Below are 8,759 nucleotides of genomic sequence, written 5' to 3'. Positions count from 1 at the left end.
GCAGCAAAACTCCACTTTCACAAGAAACTTAATACTTGATTTGTCTGTACAAAAGAACTAAGAACTGAACTTCTTTGATTGAAGAAAAGCTACCTATTCTGTGATGCGCTCACCCTCACGCACAATCACTGAAAGACAAAGCAGGTACATAAGCAAATGTGGTGAAGAAAGCTAATGGTGCCCAGCTATTAAAGATATAGCATCTGGGATATTAAAGGCTTTAAGTTAAACAAGTGGCCATCTAGCTGAGAAGCAACAAGCCTACATGGAAGAAGCATTCTACCCTGTATGATCATGAGGTATCAGGATGCCAGATAGCAACGGTTACAGAAATGAAATGAGATGGAAAATTTTTAAATGAATCGTTTAAACTGTTTTCTTAAAGAGACTTCCTCCACTGCCAGAGCTTTTGACTAGCCTCCTGGTCAGTCATCTGGAAGCAATTCTTCACATAATTGATGAATTTGGCTTCCACTTTAGGACGAGAACCACCCTTTTGTAGACTCACTTGCATGTTTACTTGAATGTCTTCTGCAGAGTGAGGTCCTTCTAGTGTGTGGGGAGTTTTTCCTGTGTTTTGAAGGGCTCTTGACGTTGGGACTTGGTGTTGATGGTTTTGAGTCTTTCCCATTCTGGTCTGATGTTTGTGCGTTTGGGACCAGAGAATCCCGCACAGATGTCTTCATGGGAACTTCTCCTTCAGTTTCATCATCATCATCATCATCTTCAGCAGCAGCACGTTTTACTTTTCCTGTGGGCCTGGTTACTGCTTCTCAGGGCAGCCCGCTTTCCCAATAGACTTAAAAGTTGCACGTCTTCCTCCGCTTCATCATCTGACTGCATCTTCCTCCACAGTTACTCAATGCTGTCTGCTAACATGCACACGCTCTGAGCCACACTTCAACTGTAAGAGCACTGGTGGTGGTCTTTCAAAGCCCCCAAGGGAGACCGTGGGCTGCACAGACATTGGCAAAACCATCAGTAGTATTCTAATTGGCCTGCCTTCATAATTCATTGCCTCTGCTTAAATGATGTGCGGTTCATCCTTTGCACCAACACCTAACCTGACCGTTCTTAAAGGTAACTGGTGCTCATTTTCATCATTATCTACCTTGAAGTGATCATCTTTGTTGGCCTTTTTAGTTTACAGCCAAAAAGATCGTTTTGGGGCCCTTAGGGGGTTCATGTCCATATCCATTGAATCTTCCAGTGGGTAATGGCAGGCACTTTGGTGAGAGAAATAGAAAACGCAGATAAACCTCAGCTGTAGCTGAAAACAGCAGCGCATGATGGAAACACACCGGGGACTAAGGTTTGTAAAAAGACAGCTAACATGTTCAAAGTCACCCAGAGAGTAATGAGATAAAGCTAAGCTTTGAGATGTCAAATGGAAAAAAAAAAAGTAAGGAACAAATTTGACTTAAGGAGAAGATAATTCTAGGGAAAATGGGGAGGAGTTTTTTACATCAGGGAGAATCCTTGGAACAGAAGATTAGCAGTTGTGGCAGGAGTTAGGCAAAAGTGTTTTACTTTCATAGATCTGAAGAGAAAGAGTCAAGTGATTACAAGTTAAGTCAAAATTAGACTATGTTTTAAGTTGATGTCAACCAATAGGGCCCCCTTTTAGGGTTGTTTTTCTGTTTTTACTTTGATATTTTTACTAACCCAATAATAAAACCTCTGACTCCTTTAACAAAAAGATGCCTTCCCATCTTTGTCCATTCACCATTGTAAACATCAAGACAGTCCTTACAGAGGAAGACATTGGCAAAAGAATGTACTTCCCTTCATCCCCTCACCTTCCAAGCTATGGCTTCATGCTTTAGGGTGTGCTTTGAAGTCTCAACTTCACTTGGTTAAGCCTGAAGCATCCTTTCCAGTCTGTATTTTAATTTATCCAGGACAAGACTATGCAGTTATTAGCCTGCCTTTTAAAGATACATATATAAGGATCGCGTTTATGTGATAAAATGTTTCTAGGGTCAAAGTCATAAAACATGAAATATTTGCTCATCACAAACTTAACAAAGCCACAGTTGGCTCTCTCAGCACTTTCTAGCACAGTGGGACCAGACCAGTGAACCTCCGGAAGACTTGGATTTGTGTTTCTGCCCTTAAACCAAGGAAGTGAAGGGATTCATTTCGTAACGATTTCCCCCCAGAGGTTGGTACAGCTTCAAAGGGCTCTTCTGAGAAGAGCCTGGCCCCTCTGGCCTCCTCACACTCTCTGCAATTCCCAATCGGTACAGGTTCTCCGACTTTTCTAGGCAAAAGCATGGACTGGGATTTTTTTTAACCATTGCTGAAAAAGCTACAAACGAGATCAGGAGAGCTGGAGGTCATTTTGAGAATTAAATACTGGAAGAGCTACTATCCAAGTTAGTAGTTTCCACATGGAGGGAGTTGGAAATTAGAGTGCAGAGCTGTGAAAATAGGAACTGTGACACAGAATCCTGAGTCCAAGGTTCGTCACGTGTGTGTGTGTGTGTGTGTGTGTGTGTGTGTGTGTGTGTCCCGTCACCAGAACTGTCTTTCAACTGCGCAAGCAATCATTCTTCTCTGGGAACATTTTTATAGCAAAAGATACATATTGTCCAACTAAATCACCCAATGTTATTTGTCAATGTATTTTACTTTTCTGAAATTGAGACTGCCCTCAAAGCACAAAGATAACCTATCTCTGAGAAAGAGTCGAAAGAATGTACTACCCTACACCCTACGTTTGTGTTTTTAATCTCTTCCTTCTTAAATGAGTGAGCATGGTGAGATTTTATCCCATGCTTCAACAACTTAGTTTACTTTGGTGAACATTGCCGTAAGGTAAAGGTCACTTGTCAATGAAACCTTTTTTAATTTGTAAATTAATTAAACCACAACATTTTCCCTATAATCTGCTTTTATAAAAAGTACATTCTTTCCATGCCTTTCTGAAGTTCATATCCTCCTAAAAAAGGTAATAAAGCAAACGGCAGTCCATCTATGGAGAGATTTAAGAAGAAAAATTGTGAGGAAAGTTAAGACACGTAGAGAGATAACAAGTGAATAGTTACACGTGTGTATCACTAATAGTCAGCCACTGGTTTTTGTTTGGTTTTTGCTTTATTTTGCACTGGTTTTGCTTCTTTCTTACACCAAAGTTCTGCTAGAAATTTGACTTACGTGGCACTTGTCCTCACTGCTCCTTGATCACTGCCATTGAGGCGTTTGATTTGGGCCTCACACGTTGATGAGATGTCACGTATACATATAAATACATATAAATTTTTTCCAGAAATTAAATGTGTCCCAAACAATTTACTATTTTTAGAGGCTTGAATCTTGTGAAACTGAATATTATGTGATGCGAATTAAAGCCAACTAACTGCTGTAGAAGTCACACTCACCTAAAAGGAGGCACAAAACTTCACAAATCTGGAAATGGCACCAATATACAGAAGAACTATGTGGGATGGATTTTTAATTCAAAAGCATCAAGCCCAGGGAGCCTGTCCATGTGTTTAATGGTGCTGAAACTGGGTAAATTTATAATAGACTTAAGCAAGATGGTGGCACTTTATAATGTCAAACCCAGACTGGCATGGGAGGAAGCTAAAGCTGGAGGGGGTATATGATTTATCCAGTCGCAACTTAGGGCAGAGCAATTTTCAAAGCTCATCACCATACCCAGAGCCAGGGTTGTTTGTTATTTTTCTCTGAACTCCCTCTGTGAATTTCCAAGATTGTAACTATTTGCAGGAATGAAAATCCCCACCTTTCTCCTCCAGAGAGGCTGCTGGTTGTGTAGATAGATAGAATCCTTTGAGACCCACCACTTTACTCAACAATATTTAAAAACAAAACAAAACAAAACAGGCTTACCGGTCAGATAGACATTAATCTAACCCCTTTGCCACGCTTCAGATTTAGAAATGAGCTCACCCTCCTGGCTCAATTTTCAGCTGAAGGGTAGGCAGGTCTATAAGGGAAACACACACACCTCAGAATAAGCCACCATTTGCGATTTTAAAACGGCAGCATTTACTGAAGGACAAAGTTCAGACAGATTAGGAAAGAAAAAAGAATGAAAACAGGCTAGGGAGAAAGTGGGGTGACACAGGAAAAAAAAAAAAGGTCAAAACCCCACTGTCCTCAAAGTTGTTTCCAACGCACAGTACCCCTTAGGACAAAGTAGACCCACTCGTACGGTTTCCAAGGTTTCATAGAAACAGATGCCACAGCTTTCTCCCCTGGCTAGTTATCTGAATTGCCAATCTCTTGATTAGAAACTGAGCACATAGCTCACAAGGACTCCAAGAGGAGTCCTGGGGAGGCGATGATGATGATGATGATGATGATGATGATGATGATGATGATGAAGAAGAAGAAGGGATTGCTGTAGCCTAGACCCTGTTTGCTGTAAGCCTACCTCACACCATTTTGCCTTGCTCTTCATTCCAATATCTGTGGAGTTTGTATAACTTTCTGTATTGCTCAAAGCTATATGGTGTACAATCTTCTTAATGACTTAAGGGTCATTAAGACACTGAAGGGAAGAAATGTTACTTATATTGTTTTATATGATTATGATAGTGGACACTTAAATCTTGTGATTATCTTGTGACTTAAGTAATGGAAAATACCTAGAAAAGTACATGATTCCCCAAAATGTGCCTTCTGGTGTAAAAGTACATCCCCTCCATGTATTCTGAACACAAGTGAGCTGCCATCAAGATGGCCTGCCTTGGTGACAGCATGGGCCTGATGGAGATGCTGCACCTCTAATCAATAGACACTCCTGTAAGAGTGACCAACAAACTACTGAAAAGTAAAGATGGGGAGAGGGGACTTGTATGTCTCAGGGAAGGCGATTACAAGCAGTCATTTAAGTGAGGCATCAACTAAGGCCACAGGGAAGAAGCACGCCAGCCTCTGATCCAAGGACTGTAAATAATAAAATCTAAATCTGAAGGAGGGAATTGTATCAGAGCTTACACTGTGAATGCTTGGTTTACAGAAGGCTGTAGATGACAGTGAAAGCCAAAACCCATATGCAGAGTCCCCGGTGAATCCTCTCTGAGCGCAGTCATGGGCTGTGAGTAGCCCGCTGTCAGATAAAGAATGGTAAGGTGGATGGTGGCCAATGGAGTCAGGTTAAAATGCAAACTTATCATTTGATCCCTTTTGACTGATGTTGAAGTTGTTTCCGTTTTTAATATGTTCTGCTTTCTTATTGATTGAGGTGTTTCTATGTTTTGTCTAGTCATTGTTGTTGGGGCTTTTGCTTGTTTATTTGCTTCTTGTTTGTGTTTTGTATGATTTTCTGTATATGAAATCCAGGATAGGTAGATCTGTAGAAACAATAACTGGATTGATAATTGCCTAGGGACATGACAAGGAATGATGGTGGGGAATGGAGAGATCACAACCATGGGTACTCAAGAGAGTGTCCTGACATTCCCTCACGGAAGGGTCACAAGAAAGGGACAAGTCAGCCAGGGTGCCGCATAGCACCAACGGAACACACAACATTCCTCGGGTTCTTTCTTTTTTTCTAAATCATTTTATTGGGGCTCATACAACTCTTATCACAATCCATCCATCCATCCATGTGTCAGTCACATTTGTACATTTGTTGCCAGAATCATTTGCAAAACATTTTCTTTCTACTTGAGCCCTTGGCATCAGGGCCTGATTTTTCCCCTCCCTCAGGAACCCTTGAGAGTTTATAAATTATTATTATTTTTTCATGTCTTATACTGACAGATGTCTCCCTTCACTGACTTTTCTGTTGTCCGTCCCCCAGGGAGGGGGTTATATGTATATCATTGTGATCAGTCCCCCTTGAGGGGAGGAAGGGGAGAAACAGAATGGACTACAATGATCAATGTATAAACCACCCCCAACAGAGTTGGGGTGGCGGTGGGAGAGGGGGCCGGATGGGAGTGAAGGGCAAGGACCAACAGAAACATAGGCGAAGGGAGACAGTGGATGGTGTAAGATATGTAAATAATAATCATTTATAATTTATCTGGGGTCCATGAGGTAGGCGGGGTGGGGGCCATAAAGAGGAGCTAATACCAAGGGCTCAGGCAGAAAAAAGGCATTTAGAAAATGATGATGGCAACATATGTACAGATGTGTTTGATACAATAGATGTATGGATTGTTATAAGAACTGTAAGAACCCCCAATAAAATGATTTATTAAGAAAGAAGACAATGCCCTGAAATTGATAGTGGTGATGATTGTACAAATCTTTTTTTTTTTGCTTTGCCATGACTTTATTATTAGTGTCCTAAGTGGGCCGCAAAGGTAATACATGATTTATTGCAGTCACTGCAAAAATGCTTACCTGGTTAAAATAGTCTCCCTTTATACGTGTTGTCATGTACGAATATGATTCAAAGAGGTTTCCCTAGCAGTACATTTTTACACAGCCTACTTTTAAAAAGGAAGTCCTTTTGTCCTATAAAATCCTGGTCACAGACCCATGTGGCTTGTGCGCGCACACACTATGGTTTTAGCGTGTCTGGGGTAGCGTCTTGCGCGCCCACCTGTCGAGGGTGGGCAGTGGTGCCCTGTGGGGCCACCATGTTCTCGCCAACCCCCGGACAGGGCGTCCTGCTTCCTGGGGTCTGCTGCTGCTCATGAATGCCTCGCTTTGCCCTTCTGACTTCCGCGGCACAAGATTGTCTACCAAAGTCAAGACCGAACGCACGGCGTAGTCTCGCTGCGAAACAGCTGCAGGTCAGCAGCTCGGTGCCCTCGGACTCAGCGGACAGGCTGGGCGCCACGTGGCTGGTCCAGGCCCTCACAGCCTGCTTACTTAGCCCACAGGGGGCAGCTGGGCCTGCCACAGTGTCAGAAAATACGTGTGGGTGTGTGTGCAGACACGTATGTGTACACGCAGACTGCGCCCTTAGTTTTAACAAAGTCAGGAGATGCTCTTGGTCACCAGGTTGAGCTGGGGCCGCTCAGCAAACACAGCTCTCCCTGCCTGAATCTAAGGGACCCGATGCACTAATCTTAATATAACTGAATGGTTAAATTGTATGATATGTAAAGTATATGCCAACAAAACTTTTTAAAAATCCCTGCCTGCATGGAACTTCATAAGAGTGAGAAAACAGGGTTACATAAATAATGTGAGGTGTCTATTTGGCTCTAAAAGACAGAGTGTACGCCTCAAATGTTTCATAAAACTAGGCTTTGAGAGCACTCAGATGGCCTCCCTGCTTTAGAAAAGTGGATTTAAAATATCCACTAATCCAAAACCAGTTCATTCAAAGGTTTTCACCATAATCTTTTCTGTTGGTCTTATCTTAAAACCAAATGGGTTTTGAGCGCTTTGTTGTTGTGAGGTACTGTCAAGGATTGCTGTCTCAGCAACCACGTGCACAACAGAATGAAACTTTGCCCTGTCCAGTGCATGCTCACACTCACTGCTGTGCACGTTGCAGCCACTGTGTCAATCCATCTTGTCGAGGGTCTTCTTTTTGCTGACCCTCCCTCTACCAAGCATGCCGTCCTTCTCCAGGGACTGGGCTCTCTTGATAATGTGTCCAAAGGACTGGAGGTAAAGTCGACCTCCTGGTTTCTCAGGAGCATGCTACCTACACTTTGTAAGGCAGATTGGTTCATTTTTCTCACAATCCATCATATGATTCAATGGTCTTTGCCAATACGATAATTCAAATACAACTATTTCTCCTTGGTCTGCCTTACTTACTATGCAGTTTCTTTTGCATGCATAATAATAACCACTATTATTAAAGTTGCTTAGCAACATTATTCAGATTCAGCTCCAATCAACTTTTAGAGTGAGATGCTTTTAAATCCTGTGATGGGTATACTATTTCATGTTTCCAACATTGAACTCTTATCACTTCTTGGCTAACATAGCATCAGCTAATTTTACAGCTTGCACAAAAATAAAAGGTACAGTTCTTTAAAGACCATAGTACTTGTCAAATAAACCCGACATTCCTGGATGTGAGATTTCCAAAACAAAAACTTGTTAGACTGCAAACATCTTGAGAGTCAACATGCATTTCTTGGTAAAATAAATTCTGAAATGTGGTTAGATGGAAATAATTTCCATGCATCTATCTAATTGACATTCGGTCTTTTACCAAAAGAAATAGAGACCAAAGCAAAAAAGGCAAACACTCCTAAAACCATTCACTGAAAAACCAATTTTTTTTGCCAGAAAATTACACCAATGGCTAGAAATTTTAACGTATTTTTTTGCACTGAATAATAAATTCAATAATGTTTTTATTAAAATATACTTGTCAAATTGTTAAGCAATTTAGTATTCCATTTAAGAAGTGTCCTTCAGCTTAAAACTTTAATTAATCTTTATCTGCTACATATGTTATTCATTAAAATTCTCCAAGGGGCAAAGCTTCCGTGAAATGCCACTCCAGGCTAGTTTTACTGGTTAACAGGATGTGGGGGAGCCAAGTAAAGGAAAGAGATGGCTGACTCAGTAAGAAGCCAACAACAGTGTTACCAATCAAGAAAGGGGCAGTGTTGTATATTCTCAACACATCCTTCGCATATGTCTATCTCTACATCTGTAATTATGCTGTAATTAAACTCTCTCCAGATAAGAACATTATAAAGCAATTGTCTTATTTTCTATTTGGAAACATTTGTTCTTCAGCAAGAATACCTCTGGAAAACAAACCAGTCAAATCAAGTCCCTTTCTGAGATGAAGCTGATAGGTCTCAAATCCAGTCTTGTATGAACCGAGCAAGCATCACGAAATACGGCTG

The 8,759-nt window shown here is 41.3% G+C and overlaps 1 pseudogene; it reads right to left on the bottom strand.

Annotated features, from left to right (window-relative positions):
* Positions 1-379: 379 nt before the first annotated feature.
* LOC105978616 lies at positions 380-1,288 on the bottom strand (annotated as a pseudogene).
* Positions 1,289-8,759: the final 7,471 nt, after the last annotated feature.

Source organism: Echinops telfairi, unplaced genomic scaffold (assembly GCF_000313985.2).
Source record: "Echinops telfairi isolate 266 unplaced genomic scaffold, ASM31398v2 ScPeMD7_23;HRSCAF=83, whole genome shotgun sequence".
Classification (NCBI taxonomy): domain Eukaryota; kingdom Metazoa; phylum Chordata; class Mammalia; order Afrosoricida; family Tenrecidae; genus Echinops; species Echinops telfairi.
The sequence above is the reverse complement of the archived record's forward strand: the minus strand, read 5'-3'. Positions and strand labels throughout refer to the sequence as shown.